Source organism: Dipteris shenzhenensis, chromosome 11, assembly GCF_047967505.1.
Source record: "Dipteris shenzhenensis isolate YYH24624 ecotype China chromosome 11, Dip_SZ_1.0, whole genome shotgun sequence".
Lineage (NCBI taxonomy): Eukaryota > Viridiplantae > Streptophyta > Polypodiopsida > Gleicheniales > Dipteridaceae > Dipteris > Dipteris shenzhenensis.
In genome coordinates this window covers 14,924,699-14,935,697 of record NC_141606.1, presented here as the reverse complement: position 1 = coordinate 14,935,697, position 10,999 = coordinate 14,924,699, and positions in this window count along the sequence as shown.

Below are 10,999 nucleotides of genomic sequence, written 5' to 3'. Positions count from 1 at the left end.
GGGAAGGGAGAGGGGGGGAGGGGGGGTGAGGGGAGGGAGCGGGGAGGGGGCGGGGGCGGGGAGGGGGGGCGATGCCCGCACCCGCCCCCTTCCCCTCCCCCTCCCCCTCCCCTCGCCCCCCCTCCCCCCCTCCCCCTTCCCCTCCCCCTTGCCCCCCCGCCCCCTTGCCCCCCCGCCCCCTTCCCCTCCCCCGCCCCCGCGCCTGCCCCGCCCCCTTCCCCGCCCGCCTCGCCTGCCCTGCCCCCTTCCCCTCCCCCGCGCCCACCCCCTTCCCTTCCCCTTTCCCCCCCTCCCCGTCGAGCCCCCCTTCCCCGCGCTCGCCCCCTTCCCCTGCCCCTTCCCCCCCTCCCGCGTCGGCTCGACGGGGAGGGGGGGAAGGGGCAGGGGAAGGGGGCGGGCGCGGGGGAGGGGAAGTGGGCAGGCCGGGGGGGGCAAGGGGGAGGGGAAGGGAGCGGGGCGGGCGGAGGGGAAGGAGGCGGGGCAAGGGGGAGGGGAAGGGAGCGGGGCGGGACAGGAAAGGGAAAGGGCGCGGGGCAGGGGAGGGGGGGAAGGGGGAGGGGAAGGGGCGGGGGACGGGGGGAAGGGAGGGACGATAGAGGGGGAAGGGATGAACGGCAGAAGGGAGGGGCCTGCGGGGAGGCGGAGGGAGAGGAAGGGAGGGGAAGGGCCCGTGGGGAGGGAGAGGAGGGGAAGCGGAAGGGAAGGCAGGGAGGAGAGGGGAAGGGGAAGGGAAGAGAGGGAAAGGGAGGGGAGAAGCAGGAGGAGAGGGGAAGGGAGGGGGAGGGGAGGGCAAGGGAGGGGAGAGAGGAAGCTGGAGAAGAGGGAGGGAGGGAGTACCTGAGTGGAGAGGTGGTGGAGCTCCAGGAAAGTTGTGAGAGAGAATAAGAGAGTTGTTTAAAATTATGTAGATTATATACTAATAATCTTTCAATTTTAAAAAGTAGTTAATAAAAGAATTAAATTAATTTAAAAAATAAGAAAATATTAAAATTTACACACTTACTTTTAGCATGTATGCTTTTATTCCATGTGTATAATACTTGTTGGTTAGTCAAAGAATGAAAAATTAGATAATGTATTTGTAAGGTAGGTATTTAAAACCATAGAATCTAGAAGACTACAGTATCATTGCATCCATATCATTTTTTTACTTTAGCAACCATCAAATATCCATGATTCCAGGTGTATAATACTTGTTAGTTAGTCGAAGAATGTAAAATTAGATAATGTATTTGTAAGGTAGGTATTTAAAACCATAGAATGTAGAAGACTATAGTATCATTGCATCCATATCATTTTTTTACTTTAGCAACCACCAGATATCCATGGTATCCATGATATGGAATACATATTTCTTCGAATATTTCTTATCACATACTTTTTCATTTCTTCTCATACACCATGCAGCATGAATGTAAGAAAATATGAATCGGTATCTTTTAGCCTATGTACTTGTCCCTAATCAGTAGGATACTTTGACTAGGTAGGCTTGTAACTACTTAAAGTAAAGCCTTTGCAAAGGATCATACCTTCTGATACACCATGTAGCATGAATGTAAAAAATTATGAATCGGTGTGCTTTTAGCCTATGTGCTTGTCCCTAATAGTAGGATACTTTGACTAGGTAGACTTATACTTACTTAAAGTAAAGCCTTTGCAATGTATCGTACCTATAAACAAAACACTTTGGAAAGCATATAACATATAGTCTGTATATATCTAAATCAAATACTTTAGAATGCATATTTTATATAGTCTATATATCTTAAATCTTACACCCTAAATCTTAAATCCTAAAGTTCCCTAAATCTTAGGTTATACAATCTAAGCTCTTAAACTTATATAATAGTTATAATCCCTAAACCTTAAACCCTAACCCCTATAACTTAAATTCTAAAACCTAATTTTCAATTCTAAACCCTAGATTCTACACTCTAAGCTCATGATCTTATATACTAAACCCTAAAACCTAAATCCTAAACCGTAAAACAATAATCATAAACCCTAAATGCTAAACCCTAAACCCTAGATTTTAAACCCTAAACCCTAGATTTTTAACCCTAAACCCTAAACCCTAAATCCTAAACCCTAAACCCTAAAAACATAATCATAAACACGAAACCCTAAACACTAAATCTTAAATCCTAAGCCCTAAATCCTTAACCCTAAATACTAAACCCTAGCCCTAAAATACAATCAAAATTTTATGATTTTTTTCAATTTGTGCAATAGGTTTGATATATCCTCCAAACTGTTGCAAGTCGAATAGGTTAATGGTGCACTCAACGTATTGTAAATATCAAGGAATTTTCTTGATTTGTGCAACAGGTTGGATATACCCCCAACCTGTTGCTTGAGCAACAGGTTGGGGGGTATATCCAACCTGTTGCACAAATCGAGAATTTTCTTGATTTGTGCAACAGATTGGATATACTCCCCAACCTGTTGCCAACCTGTTGCTCAAGCAACAGGTTGGGGGGTATATCCAACATGTTGCACAAATCGAGAATTTTCTTGATTTGTGCAATCAAGCAACAGGTTGGGGGGTATATCAAAAAATTCTCGATTTGTGCAATAGATTGGATATACCCCCAACCTGTTGCTCAAGCAACAGGTTGGGAGATATATCAAAAAATTCTCGATTTGTGCAACAGGTTGGGAGATATATCCAACAATAGGCCTCCAAACTATTGCTTGGGGGATATATCCAACAACAGGCCTCCAGGTTGGGGGGTATATCCAACCTGTTGCACAAATCGAGAATTTTCTCGATTAGTGCAACAGATTGGATATACTCCCCAACCTGTTGCTCAAGCAACAGGTTGGGAGATATATCCAACAACAGGCCTCCAACCTATTGCTTGGGGGATATATCCAACAACAGGCCTCCAACTTGTTGCTCAACCTTGCACAAATCAAGAAAATTTTTCAGTTGTAGGTTGGATATATTCCCCAATTGTATATCAAATTGTTGCACAAATAAGAAAAATTCTTGATTTGTGCAACAAGTTGGATATATCCCCCAACCTATTGCTTGATATATCCAACCTATTGCTCAAGCAACAAGTTGGGGGATATATCCAACCTATTGCACAAATTAAAAAAATTCATTAAATTTTGGTTGTATTTTAGGGTTAAGGTTTAGGGTTTAAGATTTAAGATTTAGGGTTTAGGATTTAAGATTTAGGGTTTAGGATTTAGAGTTTAGGGTTTAAGGTTTAGGATTTATTGTTTAGGAGTTTAGGATTTAGGGTTTAGGAATTAAATGTTTAAAGTTTAGGATTTACGGTGGCTAAGATGTTTTGGTATTAATTATTTAAAGTTTAGGATGTAGGGTTTAGGTTTAATGCCTTCTCTGCTAGTTTTGATATAGAAGTTATTAAGTAATAATAAGCTCAATGATTATTTATTATGTTCATTTTGAGTTGCTAATCTACTTTTATACATAAAACTGGTATTCATCCTTATAGAGGGTATGGATGTGGTGTTATATAAGAAGAATGAAGTGGTGGCTTTTGGACGAATTCATAGTCTTGATCCTATGAATGTGTGTCATTTCCAATGTTGTGGTGAGAGAAGATGTGTAGTGATAATCACCAATGTTGTAAATCCTGAAGTACATTTAAAATATCCACATGGAGATTTGAAAACATTGGGAGATATCTTACAATGTGACATATTTGATATGCAAGCACACAGAACACTCTGGGACCAAGACAAAATTGTTCCAAAGACATACTTTCAAGATATCAAGAAAACTTATTTTCAGGGGGAAAAAGTAGAGATGTTATCTTGCTCCGGAGAAGTTTTAGCAATTGGCAACTTTAAGGGCTATGCTCGGAGTTTTCTCTGTATAGTGGAGATAATTAAGTTGACTAGTGCAGGTGTCATTCAAAATGCAATGGATATTACTTCACAATTAGATGTCCATAATACTACGTCTCAACTACAAGTTCATAGTACTTGTAAATGGGGGTTAGCTTTCTTGAAATCAAGTTTGCCCAAGACAGTTTCCTTCAATGTCATGGAAGACACAACAGAATATTATCAGAAGAAAGAGACTATAACACAAATAAAATGGGATCCAAATTGATAAGAAGCTATAGTAGTAATCAAGAGTATCATAGTGGCATGCTCACAGATATTGAGGACATTATAGTAATAGATGTTGATGTAGAAAAGGTTTCTTGTGTTGCAAGTGACTCAAATATACTCACTAGTATAGAAGACTTGTCTTGTGTTGCAAGTGACTCGAACATGCTCACTGGTATAGAAGACTTGTCATGTGTTGCAAGTGACTTGAACAGGATCACTGGTATAGAAGACTTGTCTTGTGTTGCAAGTGACTCGAATAGGCTCACTGGTATAGAAGACTTGTCTTGTGCTGCAAGTGACTCAAACATGCTTATTGATATAAAAGACTTGTCTTGTGTTGAGAATAATAAGATGGGACCAAAATAAAAATACACGCAAAGATCGATGGGATAAGTGATGCAATAACAGGAATTGATGATATTAGTAACAATAATCATGATGTTACCACTCGAATACAAGGCAAGAGGCAGAGAATCTGAGACTTGTCATGTTGTTCGTAATATTGTTGCTACCATGCTAGAGAATATAGATGGGAGAATCTTGAGTTACGAAGGAGAAACAGTTCAACCACAAAATTCAAGAGGCATTGGCAACAAATTGACATCAATGAACATGTCGACCAGATTGCCATTTCCAAGATATTATAAGGTATCAAATAATTCTCAAGCCCACACAGCATTTGATTATAAAGATGAAGATTCAAGGGAAATGGATTCGAGGTTTGATGGTCTTACAACTAGAAAACGTAAGACACTATTTACAAAAAGAAAGTATGTGAGTGTGAAGAGGCAAAGAATCATGGCATCAATTCCAGAACCAAAGAGACATGTGATGCTATCTGAGGAGAATATGGAAAGGATGCTTATGCGAGTTTGTTGCAAGAGACTTTGCATTAGAAAAGTTGGGAAAGATGATTGTGCAGCCATACGCCTTGGTATTTGGAGTAAGATAGCACCTAATAGACATAACTATCTTCTTCAAGAGTTTTCATACTTTCTTCATCAAGGCACTAATCACGATTTGAGCACAAGACACTGTAAACCTAGATTGAAACCCATGGTTAATGGGAGACCCATTTGCAATTGAGGATATCAATGGTTAACTGGACTATCACATGGCACATACTGGACCATTTGGGTAGAGGTGAAAGAAAAAGTTATTCATAAAATTCATGGAAATACCTACAAGCTTAAATGCGATGGAAGCACTATAAATGCAACCGCAACATTAAAGCAAGTTCTCGAAGACCATGCATTACCGCAGCCTCATCTTCAACAAACAATGCTAGATGGACGTGTCGAATGCCAACAACATCTTCCTTTGGGAATGACAAAGAAGGTCATCCTAGAAACTGTCAATAAAGCTTTACAAGACAGAGACGAGAGCATGATTTCACAATCAACCTTGTACAAAATTTGGCGTAGAGAACTTTGCCATGTCAAGACACCATCAAAGCAAAGGATGTCAAAATGTAAGACATGTGATGAATTAAAAAATGCCATTGAACATAGTAAATGTGAGCAGCAGCGAGGAAGATATATTAAATGGCGATCAATTCATTTACATCATGTGTAGGATGCTCGAAAGTTGTATGCTTCTTGGAGAGAGGAAGCTATTTCACATGTCGATAAGTCCATGTGCATCACCATTGATGGCATGGACCAGAATACAACCACTTTGCCACGATATAGACGTATCCCACTGGCATTGGAGGGCAAACGTGGACTAAAAAACACACTTGTATGGAGTATTACTACATGGATACTGAATCTTTTGTGATGTATGAATTGATAGTTTGCATGACCATGATAGTAACCAGGTTGTTACATCAATCATGAAAGCAATAAGAAAGGTCAGAGATGCTCACGGATGTTTGCCTAACACATTGCAAATACAAGTTGATAATTGTTGGAGAGAGAACAAGAATAAATATATATTTGCTTTATGCTCTATGCTGGTTGGTTTGAAAATATTTGAAGAAGTGGAAGTTGGCTTTCTTCTTGTCGGCCATACACATGAAGACATAGATCAAATCTTCAGTGTTATCTCTGGTGAGTTGAAGGCAATGGATGTTTTGACAATGGAGGATATGCTATTTCGAATTGGGAAAAAAATTGGAGGTTCTCACAAGGAAGAATAAAAAGTGGCTATCTTAGAGAGGATGGTAGATTGGAGAGCATTCATAGAGCCACATTTACAAACAGGAGATGATGCCCTAATAGGACACACAAATCCACACTACTTTCGGTTTCACATGCATAACAATATTCCAGTGATGCAATGGAAGCACTACTCAGTAGATGGAGATCATTTATGGAGTGTCATATGCTTTATTACAACGAATAATTCCATTGGAGGAAACTAGATTTGTTCTTGCAAAAAACAAATCACTTGACATAGATGAAATGAAAGGTTTGAAAGCCTTCATTAAACATCTTCAAAGTATGATGCAGAAATATCTTGAGCAACCAACTAAGAATTTGGAGACAATTAAATCAACTGAAGCACTTATCCAATCTTTAGAAAGACAAGAAAACTTAATGAGCATTGAATACTCTGAATCCTTTTGGCTGAAACAAGCTAGGTCACCAAGTTTACCTTTGGATATAAATATGTTAGTAGATATGGAGGAAGCAGAGGAATGCCTTTTACCTCGAAAATATTGTGGCAGGAAGGGAGACAAACCCTTACCAGAGTTTATACCATCTAATGAGATTGAAGAGGGTCTATTTGTTGCAGTTTGGGCATCTGATCCACGTTCAGAGTTGGATGACCAAGGTGGCCCAATTTGGGTTGCAAAGGTTGCTAAGATAGAAAGGGATAACAAGGGAACTCCTATAACATTTACAGCTTTATGGTATGAACCAAAGCCATTGAAAAATCTCCCGAGAAGATATACAATAAAACAACTCTATGAGGGATGCTTGCAAAAGAAACGTGAATGGGTTCCAAATAATGAGGGATTAATAGAGGTGCAAGTCAGTAGCATTATTCATTGCTGGAAATCGAGGACACGAAGCTTTAAAAGAAGCATGGATACAATGTTGAAAAATGTATCACAATCCCTGATCCAAGTCATGTCCATATTAAACATCATTTGGCAAGACTTGACCCATCAAGCTCAAATACATTACATGAATCTGATGACTCTGAACGAGATTCAGATGCATAAGATAATGTTTTGTATGCTTTTTTCCATACAAATGGTGTATCTATACACCAGCAATAAGATAATTTATTGTGTGGTTTGTTTTAAAAACAAAGGGTGTATCTATATACCACTTATATATTGAATTCAACAAACTCTTTTTTTTCAAAAAAATGGTGTATCTATACACCACTTATATGTTGAATTCAACAAACTCTTTTCATATGGTGTCATATTTTCACTTCATAGTGTTAAAATTGAACTTGAGTTAGGAGACTACTATTATTATTATTATAGTTATTGGATGGGGGCACCATGCACGAGTTTGGGAATTATAGCTTCACTGAGCCATTTTTTTTAAAATTAGAGGTTACCACTTGACTTTTTAGCTTAATAAGGCCATATTTGTATATAAGTTCCCCATTTAGTGCTCAAAAAAACCCAAATTTTTAGCTCACTAAGTGAAGTTGAGTGGAGAGGATATGCTCCAAAAAAAGGTCCAAACCAAGAGAGAGAGTCCAAAAATTTTGAATAGTGTGTTTATAGTAAACAAAACCTTAAGAATACTATAGTATGCAGAGTGTTCCATGAAGTGAAAGTGGATGAAGTGCAAAGGAGAAGTCAACACGATAGCAAGAAAATTAAAGGAGTTCATTGTCTGCACAACATATGAGGCTTTTAAAACAACCAATTGATTAAAACAAGAAAAGTTTCTTATTTTTGCAGTATGTGTATCATTAGGGGATCATGACGATTGTGGGAGCGAGTTCAAGTTTTCCCTCTATGTTCATATGGAGTGACAAACAATGGAGAGAAAAATGACTCGCCATAGTTTGGGGAGAGTTTCAATGACCTCACTGACTATCTGAAAGAGGGAGATAACTTGGCAATTGTCGTAGCATCTAGGGAGAACAAGGAAGATGACCCATACTTTCTATTGCAGTGCACAAAGTCTAAGCAAAAGGTCAAGGAAACATGTAAGTATAATTAGGGAGCAACCTATGAGAAGTGGGATGTAGTAATCTAAGCTTTTTAGTACAAAAAAACATCCAAGAGAGGCCGCAATTATGAACTACTACATAAGATTCCACAAACATGTGCATACTATCATCTAGTAAGAGCAATTAAGTTCCAGATGTAACTTGTGCCATAGTGAAAGAAGGGCAAGAGTGTCTTCAAATTGGATTTACATGCATGAGCACATCTTGGGATGTCTTGGAGCAGTGGATGAGGATGACTAAGATAGTACTAAGAAAATGTATGTAGTCTCATTGCAAGGAAACAATATGTCCACTTGTCCTAGAAAATGGAATTTGTATTTGATACTATGCTTCTTTTTAGTATATCCCAAACAACCACCATGCTGGTTTTATTAATTTGTTTTTGTAAATCCCAAATGGTAAATCCCATGCTTGTTTTTAGTATATCCCACCACCACTGTGCTGGTTTTCCATAATGAATCCACACATCCTAAAAATCCATTCATCTTGTAATAATAGGAGCAAACCACCATGCTGGTAGCTGTTAATATCCTAATGCAACCAACCACTGCACTAGCGATAACTTATCCCATACTACTACCATGCTATCCGTACACTACTGTCGTGCTATCCTAAAAGTTGTGCGCAATGCTATACTAAAGAAGTTTCCTTTAGAGTGTATCATTTCGTCAGATTTTATCCCATGCTTGCTTTTGGTATATCCCAACAACCACCACACTGGTTTCTCATAATGAATCCATACATCCTACAAATCCATAATAGAAGCAAACCACCGCACTGGTGGATGTTAATATCCTAGTGCAACCAACCACTATGCTGGTGGTAATAACTTATCCTGCACTACTACCATGATATTTGTACACTACTACCACACTATCCTAAAATTTATTGCACAGTGCTATACTAAAATAGTCCCCTTTAGACTGTTTATCATTTAATCAACTATCAGATTTCATCCCATGCTTGTTTTTAGTATATCCTAACAACCACTGTGCTGGTTTCCCATAACGAATACACACATCCTACAAATCTATTCATCTTGTAATAACAGAAGAAAACCACTGCACTGGTGATTGTTAATATCCTAGTGCAACCAATGACTGTGCTAGCAATAACTTATCCTGCACTACTACCATGCTATCCCTACACTATTGCCCCCATGTTATCCTAAAATTTATTGCACAGTGCTATACTAAAGCATTACCCTTTAGACTAGTTATCATTAACCGTCATATTTCAACAACCACCGAGCTACTTAAAACATTTAAGTACTAACATGGAAGTGGGTCGATCCAAAACTAGGTATTACGAGCACCATGAGAAAGTCCACAAGTCCAAGAAATGTCTGCAAGCTTTTTATTTTTTCAAAATACAATGACATTTTGTGACTCAAGGAAATTCCAGACCCCAAACTAATCTTATCAGCCTCTCTATATAGCAAGCATTTTCCAGCTCTTTAAGCCAGTCTGATGTACAATGGCAGACCTCTTCACACACTTGGATTACACACTACTTGCTTGACTCCACCGACTTGTATGCCCATAGTAACTCCTCCTTTCACTGGGGATCCTCTTCATCTTGGTCTTTGCACTCTATACATCTTCACACCTCTATCATGTCCTGCCAAAAGAAACCTACATTATGAGCTTGACAAGTATCTTAAAGGATAAGGAAAAACAATATTTAGGAAAATTCATATTCACCATCTCTATTGACTCCAAGTAATACACCTGCCACCAAAGCATGTCCTCCTTGCAACTATTTTCCTCCTCCAGGGTTGTTTCTATGAGGATGTCATCCAACATTGTTTTCAGATAGAACAAAATCATTCAAAAGTTTTTTGGGAATGCTATATATTCATTGTAGGTGGATCAGTAGTAGGCGGATCAGTGTACAGAGTTTGGATTAGTGTATGGAGGTTTGGGACTAGATTTCATAATGGGCTCTTAGTTGTTCCTGCACTGCACTTAAATAGGGAGAGAGTTCATTGAGCCCGACCTTCTCGATCTTGACTCTCATGTTAGTTTGGTAATCGAAATCTTTGAGTTCATTGAGCCTGACCTTCTCATTCTTCAATCTCACATTAGTTGTCTAATCAAAATGTTTCATCTCACATTAGTTGTCTAATTGAAATCTTTCGTCTCACATTAGTAGAATAATCGAAATCTTTTAGTCTCACATTAGTGATCTAATCAAAATATTTTGTCTCACATTATGGTCCTTGGCGTGGATCAAAGGACACTATCTAGTCACATAGTTGAGAAAACATTGCCCAAGTAAACTTTGGAGAAGATTAACAATATAATAGATTACACACAGATTACATAAATTACATCTCAAAGACTCCTTTGCTTCATATTACATCTCAAGGACTCCTTGTTGAGCTCCCTAATTACAATCTCGGCCCTCCTTGCTCCTTTCCAGAATGAGGCTGGCTCCTTCCTGTAGGGGCTTCCTTCATGTTGCTTCATCTTTCCTTGATTTGAGATTCTTGGTTGCAGCAGGCCTGGGCCTTCTTGCTCCTTTCCTGAAGGGGGTTGCCTCCTCCCTTCAGGCTTCTTTTCCTTGCAGTCAAGCTTGGTCTTGGCCTTCTTCAATTTGAGCTCCTTGTCTTTTGTATCTTTTGCCCAAATGGCAAATTGAGCTGCAGCATCTACTTTCTCTCATTATAGATAGTTGTAGTAGGCAGGCATATTTGATCTATCCATGAGCTGGGAAATGGAAAATGGCATTCTCTACATAGTGATTTTGTATG